This window comes from Myodes glareolus, chromosome 3 (genome assembly GCF_982192425.1).
Source record: "Myodes glareolus chromosome 3, mMyoGla1.1, whole genome shotgun sequence".
In the NCBI taxonomy this organism is placed as follows: Eukaryota; Metazoa; Chordata; class Mammalia; order Rodentia; family Cricetidae; genus Myodes; species Myodes glareolus.
In genome coordinates, this window is record NC_142028.1 from 126,548,145 (window position 1) to 126,557,403 (window position 9,259).

The 9,259-nt window shown below is 40.3% G+C and overlaps 1 long non-coding RNA gene across 2 annotated transcripts; it reads right to left on the reverse strand.

Annotated features, from left to right (window-relative positions):
* Window positions 1–693: 693 nt before the first annotated feature.
* LOC148122806 (uncharacterized) lies at window positions 694–8,168 on the reverse strand. Of its 2 annotated transcripts, none has more exons than XR_015737380.1 (3): window positions 7,881–8,168; window positions 7,204–7,296; window positions 694–1,227 (listed from the first exon to the last, which is right to left on the reverse strand). It is a non-coding gene; the product is annotated as an uncharacterized LOC148122806 (long non-coding RNA). The 2 variants fall into 2 exon arrangements; XR_015737381.1 differs by having other exon boundaries at window positions 694–1,382.
* Between the last annotated feature and the right edge of the window lie 1,091 nt (window positions 8,169–9,259).

The following is a 9,259-nucleotide window of genomic DNA, read 5'->3' on the forward strand; positions in this document are numbered from 1 at the left end:
TGTAATTTAACTTATATGTAAATATTTATAGATATACATAATGAGAAAGAGGCCACAGATTCAAAAGGGAGTAAGGAGGGATTTGGATGGAGGAAAGGTAACAAAAGAATGGTGAATTTAGGGCTGGAGAGATGGCTCAGAGGTTAAGATCATTGCCTGCTCTTCCAAAGGTCCTGAGTTCAATTCCCAGCAACCACATGGTGGCTCACAACCATCTATAATGGGGTCGGGTACCCTCTTAAGGCCTGCAGGCATATACACAGACAGAATATTGTATCCATAATAAATAAATAAATATTAAAAAAAAGAATGGTGAATTGATATTAAAATCTCAAAAGTAAAAGGCATTCCTTCAAAACAAAGCTTCTCATGCAAAGATAGAAGGATTTTAACTACAAGTTCAATACCGACTTTATGAGTTTAATTGAATTAATGCCAACTTTTGTTTTCTGTACTCTATACATAATTAGACATCCTAAATCTCTGAAAATATTTTTATCACATTTATTATCCTCAGAGATTTTTCTGCACCCAAGTCAATCATTCACTGAATTTCAAGTAAAATTCCAAATTCCATGGAAATCTGGAACTCTAACCAGAGTGTGGCAGGGAAGAGATTTTCAGAGTTCTGAAAAATGAGGAAGGCAAGTGTGTTGTTTAATACATACAATGTTTTATTTAAAATTTCTGAATATTGCATGTTACAATTTAAAGATGTCATAGAATAGCTCAAGAAACAAAACTGCTGGATGTTTCTAAGTCTTTGCTTGCTATTGAGCCCCAGGGATGAGACTTACTCTATAAAATTAAATTACTAGTCTCCTTGGAAGAGTCAGTTAAATAGTAACATTCTGGAAAAGACTAATCTTTAACATGGGGTGACATTTTAGGGAAATGCTGTAAACAAATTCCTTCTCTTTTTGAAAATGAAGTTCCTATAAACACCTACCAGCCTAATTCCCAATTAACATTTAAGAACAATGTTTAATCCAAAACTCAAAAGTAGACCTGGAGGCTCCAGATGAGATCATGTCCCCAAGACACACTAAAGTACGAGTTGGAATTCTTGTCAGTGCTGGTAAAGACCACCAACCAGGGGAGGTTTCGGCCCAGAAATACCTGGAGTTGGCAGGAGGATGGGGACAGCACAGTGGGGATGGAGCCATCTTTCTTGGTTTGTTAAACCAAAAACCCATGCTTCAAGTTGTTCATAGATCAGCGTCCATTCTGAGGAAAGAGACAACATTTTTGATGAGGAAGAAATAAGTCTCTTCATTCTGCATTTTTCTGAACACCATAGAAATATGCTCTGTTGATTGATTCTGGAAGGAGCTGAGGAACAGACTTTCTCATTTCAAACCAGAGTCTAGGATGGAGATGGACTGAGAAAGAAATGACATTTTGTTAATATGTCAGCATCAAGGCTGCAATTTTGACAACCACTTGCAATTTTTTCTTACTTTTTTCTGAAATATCAATGCTATCTGGTTGAAAATCTTCATTGACTATCCGTCCTGTCACGGGCAGTCTTTTCATCCATCACATTCCTGTATCTCCAGCCCTAGCATGGTAAGCTGCCCTAACTCAAGCAGAATTAAACCCAGCACTCTACTATGATGTTTAGATGGTTTTTCACCAGGGCCAAGCCACTGCTGTGCCTTTGGCTTTGCTCTTCCCTTGGCCTGGATGACAGTGTTGGATAAAATCCTTTGTAGACCAACTCAGACACTGCATCTAGTTTCCCATAGCTCTTTGGATTAATTGGGCCATTATCTTTAATGGCTGGGTGGTATTTTCCTTCAGAAACTAATCATATATTTCTTTTCCTTCTTCCCAAATTGTGGTCCTAGAGAATGCAAGAGCTATATTTTATTCAATTGGTAGTTTCTATAGTCACTACCCTAATAAATGTTCTCTAGACGTGGGGTGAATTTGATCTGTCAATGGTCAAAAGCATATTTAAGTTAGAAAGAAGTTAATATAGAAGGCTAGGTCTTCTGGGTTGTAATCTCTATGTCTCAAGGATTTGAACTTTCCTTTTGATCTTTTTGGCTTTACGCTCATCAATGCACCAAGCTAGCAGGGCACACTTTCACATATGGCAAAGGATGAAATAATCCTCATTTATCCTGCATCTTTGGGACAATCTCAAATGCAAACCCAGTCTTTCATGGGGGGGCATCTGGCATTTTGAAATCTATAAGTGTCTGTGTCAATACAAACTTACTCTAGGATCCACACAAAGTGTCCCCTAACTTGCCTATAGTACCCCATTCATCCAGTTCTCAAAAGAGTCCTCACAGAGCAGCAGTTCAGCTGCCACTGTGAACAGCTGCTGCTTTATCACACCCAGCTGTCACGATGGGAAGGGAAAAATTCAGTGAAAGACAATGGAGGTCCCTGCACTTACATTCTGTCTCTATGACTCAAATGTCTTAGCGTCAAAACTTCCATGAGTTTCCTCGTTTTCAGAGGTGAGTAAGGCATTGTCCGTAATTGCTGACTGTAAGAATTTCAGAGCTTCTGTTGAGAACACTATTTGACTTTCATAAGAAAAATGTGACACAGTCACTGTAGGTACCAAGGTCTTTCCCCTTTTCTTCCTTGGCAATTCGCAGGGCCGTGTGACCTCCAGCTCCCTGGAGATTCTGCACTAGCACTGGCTTGAGGGTATAGTTTACAAAGAACCTGGCTCTCTTTGTTATGGTGATTCCACCTGTAAACAAGGTTCTAGCAGTGGGCCCCATACGCCTGCCCCTCCCAGCTGATTCTGCCTGAGGCACTGGGACCTGTAATCTCCTTCTCCTGCTCCTGATGGGAGGAGGCCTTGCCCTTTTGATCCCCCTTGCCCACTGGTATAAATACCCGACTTGAGTTTAATAAAGTGGCCATTTACTCTTTGGTAAGTGAGCAAGGTCTCTTTTGTGTGTGTCTGTTCAAACCCTCAGGACAGTCGTCCATTCTCATGGGCCCGAGTTCAGGAAAGCGCGCGCCTGGATCGGGTGTGGGTATCCACAGAAAAGGCGGGGTCTCTACAAGTCACTTCTTCCACGAGTCATGACACTAATGTTTGAACTTCCTGGAATACATAACTGTAAGAAAGATTCAAAGCTATTTATTAGGAGTCCTAAACCTCTCTTGTATGTACTCTGGCCTCTTGGCACACCAAGAGAATGTTTTTCACTTTTTTATTATGCAGTTTCTCAGATTGATTTCTTAGAACATGACCACATACAATGCTAGAAGACATATTAAAGAAAAAAATTACTGAATGTATTTTAGAAATATCGGTTTAAACCAATTGTAAACTACTCTGTTGCCACTTTTTAGCTGAGTAAGACCCTTATTAAGATAATACATGTGTAATTGTCCCAGGGAGGAAGTCACATGGGATATTTGACCATTAAACAGTTTTTCTATTGAGCTCTGGTAGAACTAATGGTAACTGGAATACATTAAGCATTCAAAGAGCAACTAAAATCAAACAAATGAGTGAAACCAAACAACCCACTAATGAACTCCAGCTATACTCTCTTTCCTCTCAGTAACCTGAGTAGTCACCTCTCTCTCTCTCTCTCTCTCTCTCTCACACACACACACACACACACACACACACACACACACTTCTTTATGTTTCATTTTGATTTGGTTTGTTTCTCTGGTAATTTATTTTTAATCTACTATCTGCCAACTTCTTTATTTCCAAAGGACTTCGTGTTCAGGATTGCGTCCTGGTGTTGTTTTTAGGTAGGAGGTCTAGGTCATCAAATTCAAATAAACAAGACATTACCTTTTTGCCTGGAGACACCCTGAGGCCTGGGGAAAGTCCCTACTTCAAGTCACTTTGAACTTACTCTTTAGTGTAAAGGAAAAACTAACTCTCAAAATTGTTGTAAGACTAGAAATGGAAGTCTCAGTCATTCAAAATTCTTATCAGAAATAAATCAGACCCTCACTCTAAGTCCTATTTACAATATTGCTATTGCTCTGTCAGCGCTGGTAGTTGCAACAGAAACACAACCACCATCGCTTTCAGATAGCATACCACATGAAAAACAATTTATTAGTTCTACTCTGAGTCATGAGGCACAATAAAAACATTTCTACTGTTCCCTACCTTAAAAAAATAAAATCTATTCTGATTATTTGAGATTTAAGTTTGAGATCTTGGGAAGAGCTGGGGATCCCCTTGAGCAGCCAAAATGAGGGCCTTCCTATTTTCCTCCTAATCCATACATCCTGTACTAACCCATATATTCTGTAATTGTATGATATTTTAACTTAGACACCATGACCTGAACCATAGAAGAAGCACATTACAATGTCAAAAACATAAACATGCTAGTAGGACCATCTCTTATCAGGTGGCCAGTTTGAACATTCAAGCCTTATTCAAAATCAATCAAAATTCAAACTGACTGAGAAAATTGGGATGTGAACTAGAATCATGGGCCACTAGACAATTTCATTGGAGGATTCAAAATGGCTCATTCAGACACTGAGAGAAGTATATCGTTTAAACTGATTCCAGTGTACATATAGCTGCTTTGTTGCTGGACTTTAAAATCTCCACTATCTTCAACCTTTCTTCCAAAGGAAAGGCAGACAGAGAAATAAAGACATATCACATTGGCCAGCACCAGTCTGCCACCCAGAGAACTGTTAATACAACTAATAGGCAAAAAGCATGACTATAATTAGGATTTCTCAGAGCACTGACGTGACTGAAGGAGGCTCTCGTTCACTTGGTTCCCATCAGGATTTGATAGTCAGAGGATTGAAAGTAAAACTTCAGGGACCTTGATTTATGACTTTCTGTGATTCTTTAAGTAATAAAAGTTTATGCAAATCTAAACGGTAACAAAACAAAGCAAAACAAACAACCAACCTTCATCTCTAGGTATCTACTGGGGCCCTGGTGAGCGAGTTGCAATGATAAACTGAGTGACTCAGATGATAAAAGAGGGGAAATGTTTTGTAAATGGAGAAGTGATGCACATATGTGGTTATTGTGTATGACTGGTTGTGATCTGGAACGTTTCATGCAATAAAGATTTGAGCCAAGAAGGCAGTCCGGGCCTTCCTTCTGGCCCCTGCCCATCCCATTTTCACATTCTCACATTGGGGCTCAGACTGGAGGGAATGTGCCCTGGAGAGTGGTGGTTTCCATCAGAACACAAGCTCCACATTCCGCAGAGGGATTCCCAGCCTCAGCCACTTGTTGGCTCCAAGTCTGTAATCCCCCAGCTCTACTCTCCCCACATTGCTATCAGGCCCCACAGGACAGCTTCGTGCCATGTGTTGTTTTGTTCATGCTGTTGCTACAGCAATTCAAACAAGATTTCTGTTTCCAGTTTGCTGAAATGGAGACATCTGTAGGCAATTTTGCAAACCCTTGTCAGGGTTCTCTTTTTTTGTTTTGATTGGCTCTTCTTGACATGTAAGCAGACTCCCCTAGGAAGTTCAAAAGGAAAAGACCCCTCTAGGCAAACAAGTGCTCCCCATAAGGGTAGACTGTTTATGCATTCACATCCCCTGTGGAATGAAGAACCTGAACTTGAGACTAACAAATTCATCTCCCCCAGTCCAATAGAGAGAGTGATTAAATCAAGTAGCCCCTTTCATAACCCAAACCTGCCTCTTACTCGCACTCATGTGGAGTGCGGAAGAGACAAACCCCTCACAGCACTGAGCTTCAAGAAGTCCCTAGTTTGAGACTAGCTTGACACATAAGAGGTGCCTGGAAGTGAAAGAGGAACCCTGATATCTACACTTAACTGCAATTTTCCTTTCACTATTCAGAGTAAGAACATCTCTGCTTTAGCTCTTTCACCTGTCGGAAGAGTAGGCAGATGTCCATGACCTCTTTCAAGTCTAAAATCATTCTCTGCATGAAGATGATCCAGGACAGCGTTCTCTGACACCTGTACACCCTGGGCATACCCTGTACTCTTTATCAATTTTATGGAACTATATTGAAATCAATCAATCATATACCGCTGCTCACACTATCCGGTCAGGAGGCTCTTATGCCTTCTGCTACAAACTTTTTCCTTTGAACAATCCCCCTCCTCATCATCCTAACATGTCGCTGGTAATTTATGACAAGTTGATTGCATCATTGTTAAAATGCAGGATAAGATGTAAACTGTGCTTTATAACCAGACTTTGTTTAGGCGGCCCCAGAGCTTTCTAACTCCTTTCTCTTTAACTGCGTTTCAGACTTATGATGTCATTCCTAGATAGGTACATTTTCATTATGGTTATTACTTAAACCTTATAACTTATAAGGCTTAATAAATTAGCTTTCTCTTGCTACTGTTACGAATGTAAATGACCCGACACTTATTGACGATAAAATTGCAAAATTACTATCTTACAGTTTGAGAGCTCAGACATCCGTAATGGATTTGACTAAAATCAGTGTGTTGGGGTGGACTGTGCTCCTTGGGGAATCCGTAGGAGGGATCTAATTTTTAGTACTTTTCCAGCTTCTGTGGGCTGTTCATATTCTTTGGTTTGTAACGTTTTCCTCCACGTTCAAACCCAGCAATGTATATACCTCCTTCCCTCTGCCTCTGGCTTTCCCTCTTCTGTTTTCCTCCTCCTCCTCCTCATCATCATCATCTTTTCCCTCCTCATTCTTTTCTACTCACCACCCAACTCTTTCTCTCTCGTCTTCTCTCCCTCCCTCTCCATCCTCAATTTTTATGATCACATCTCCTTTTTTGATTTTGACTGCTTAATTTTGTACCTCAATCTTGAAGGACTTGTTAGGTTATACCATTCTTACCAGAATTATCTTCTACGAACTGGCTCAGTGCAGTCACACCTGCCAACCCCCCCTTATTAGGGAAGATTCACTTTTCTTAGGTTCAAGATTGAGGACATGGATGTCTTTAAGTGAACTTACTTCTCTCACCACAAATATTAAAACAGAAGGACATTAGCTGTATCCATTCCAGTGGAGATTTCCTTGCATATCTGTCCACCTTAGCAGCCCACAGACTGGCCTCTGGGGTCTAATTATTCTGAATTTCTACTGAGATGAGCAACAAGACACATCTGTTGCCTTTCTAGCCATAGCAGTGTGGGTCTGACCTCTTCTAGCTTAGGTTCCTGTGCTAGTACCTGCTTTCCAATTATAAAAATTAAGTTGCCCTGTAGGAGTCTATTTGAGGTTAGTAAAGATACAGCACCTACATGAAGGTGTGTGCCTCATGGAAAGGGCACAGGAGCAAGCCTCATGTTCATTCTTTTTGGTTCAGTGCAGACAGAGAGTTTAATTTTCTGATCCTAAAAGAAAAAGGCAAGTTCTTAGATATGGGAGTTTTCTTATGTCTGGGAATGATATAATATGACACTTGTGAAGAAAAGAATACAATAGCTAATATCCCGAGTTCTCACTTTAGGTCAAAGATTTGTCTAGCTTGGTTGAAAAAATATTTTATTCCAGTTATGTATCATATTTATTCTATGTTATTTGAAGTATTGTATGATTCTTTGTTTAATATAATAAAACAAAGGTTCAAATAAAATGACCTCATCAAGTTTGGATAACTGACAAATGGCTCCTCACAATTTCCAAATCTTTCACAAAATTGATTGTTTCAGGATTTAGTTCATGGATCTCTTCATTATGGATACACTCAGATGGTAATATGTCAACTAAGAGTTTAAAGAGTATTTGCATAGTAAATATCCATAAGAGTTCACCTCTGTCCCAAGACTTTCTGAGAAACTTCAGTCTGGTAGATGATAGAGGAGGGTCATCTGCCTATGTGTTACTTTCTTTCTTTCTTTTTTTTTTTACGTCTTTGAGAGTTGATCTATTACTCAAAGATTTGAATTTGGAGACAGAAGAAACAAGTTTTACCTACATATTTTTGAAAACTCTACCAAGAAAAAGAAACCCAGCGTCAGTTTCCAGCAGGTGGGACATTCTCGTGGAGACATTGCAAGGCCAGATCCGTCCACTTCATCTCCTGTTCTTTCACAGACTCTGTGGTGCCACCATTGTCCTGCTCAGGCTCTGGAAGCTCACTCAGTGGGATCGCAACATCCTTGTATGGCAGCTCGTTTTCCCGCCAAGCGTCATCAATCAAATCCAAGATCCTTCCATCTCGCTGCACCTCCTGTCCATTCTCCTGCAGCTTTGGTCTCGTCAGTTCCCCAGCGCGCAAAAAACGGCTCTCTCCTGGCCCCGCCCCTCCCCCGGGTCACGTGACCTATGTGTTACTTTCACTGGTTAATAAAGAGACTGCCTTGGCTTTTGATAGGGCAGGATTTAGATAGGTGGAGTAGACTGAACAGACTGCTAGAAGAAAGAAGCAGAATCAGGCAGAGGCAGAGAGCCATGAAGCTGCCAGGTCAGACATGCTGAATCTTTCCCAGTAAGTCACGACCTCGTGGTGTTATACAGATTATTAGAAATGGGTTGAATCAATATGTGAAAGTTAGCCAATAAGAGGCTGGAGGTAATGGGCCAGACAGTGTTTAAAAGAATACAGTTTCGGTGTAATTATTTTAGGTGTAAGCTAGCAGGGATCCAGGCGGAACGCAGCCCACCATTCCATCAACACAGTGGCACCCGGGTGGCGGGAAGCAGCCCGCCATTCCCTTTTACAGGTAGATCCAACCACCCATGAATCACCTCTATTTCAAGATCCAACAGCTATTGCCAGGCTATGTCTAAAGTTCAGCATCACTCACCCTGGGTCCCTGCAGTGTTCTGCATCTCATGATGTTGATCCGTCAACATCAGCATCATCCCTTTCCTCCTTGCATACTACTCAACAGCAAATTCTGGTCTCTCTGATGTCAGAACATATATAAACTACAGGCACTTTCTACCATCTGGACCTATACTAAAGTGCCCCAATAAAAATATAACAAAAACCATATAAGTGATTAACAAATTTCCAATATCCACATCCAAGAAGAAGAAACCATTGAGAAATATATTCAATTATATTTTTAACACAACTAGGAAACAATTACTTAAGCAATATAAGCAATTATTTAAGCAAAATTCTAAGTCAACCCAACATACTATTGGTAGAAATTAAATATTAGTGAGTTTTTTGCATTATTTCCTGTTAAGATTTTTAATAGATGACTACTGCTTTATTTTAATTATGTATATTTGAACCTGCAACTCATTACAGCTTCAACAAGCGTGTTTTAAATGAGCTGTTATTTTATTTGGCTGGTTTTCTGCAACAATGGACTAGGTGAGGCCAAGGTCCCAATCCTCCTA